Source organism: Mus pahari, unplaced genomic scaffold (assembly GCF_900095145.1).
Source record: "Mus pahari unplaced genomic scaffold, PAHARI_EIJ_v1.1 scaffold_8897_1, whole genome shotgun sequence".
In the NCBI taxonomy this organism is placed as follows: domain Eukaryota; kingdom Metazoa; phylum Chordata; class Mammalia; order Rodentia; family Muridae; genus Mus; species Mus pahari.
The window spans coordinates 45659-46023 of record NW_018391999.1 but is presented as its reverse complement, the minus strand read 5'-3'; positions in this window follow the sequence as shown (position 1 = coordinate 46023).

The following is a 365-nucleotide window of genomic DNA, read 5'->3' as shown; positions in this document are numbered from 1 at the left end:
ATCTAATACAATTTTAGTTACTTTTCTATTTTTTTTTTGGTGGAGGAGCATTTCTTTGATAGTTCTCTAATTTAAAACTGCAGTTGAATGAATCTGTGATGATAGTCACACTACAAAGGTGTTTTTAAGAATATTGCTATGAAGGGCAATTTGCAAATTCATCTGGAATAACAAAAAAATTTAGGACAGCAAAAACTCTATTCAATGATAAAAGAAATTCTGGGGGAATCACTATGGCTGACCTAAAACTGTACTACAGAGCAATTGTGATAAAAAAAAAAAACAAAAAAAAAAACAACTGCATGGTACTGGTACAGCGACAGACAGGTAGATCAATGGAATAGAATTGAAGACCCAGAAATGAA